Source organism: Triticum dicoccoides, chromosome 4A (assembly GCF_002162155.2).
Source record: "Triticum dicoccoides isolate Atlit2015 ecotype Zavitan chromosome 4A, WEW_v2.0, whole genome shotgun sequence".
Classification (NCBI taxonomy): domain Eukaryota; kingdom Viridiplantae; phylum Streptophyta; class Magnoliopsida; order Poales; family Poaceae; genus Triticum; species Triticum dicoccoides.
Window position 1 is genome coordinate 48,952,771 of NC_041386.1, and position 359 is coordinate 48,953,129.

Genomic DNA, 359 nt, shown 5'->3' on the forward strand with positions numbered 1-359 from the left:
GCCTTAAATAAAGTACTTGTGTCGTAGAGTCATGTTGTGATGCTTCGTTGTATTTGCACATATCGAGCATATTGTGTGTATGATTGAAATGCTTGGTATGTGTGGGATCTGACTATCTAGTTGTTTATCTTTAGTAGCCTCTCTTACCGGGAAATGTCTCCTAGTGTTACCGCTGAGCCCTGGTAGCTTGCTACTGCTCTGGAACACTTAGGCTGGCCGGCATGTGTCCTTCTTCGTTCCTGTGTCTGTCCCTTCGGGGAAATGTCACGCTTTGAGTACCGGAGTCCTGTTAGCCCGCTACAGCCCGGTTTACCGGAGTCCTGCTAGCCCAGTGCTACAGCCCGGACCCACTTGCTGAT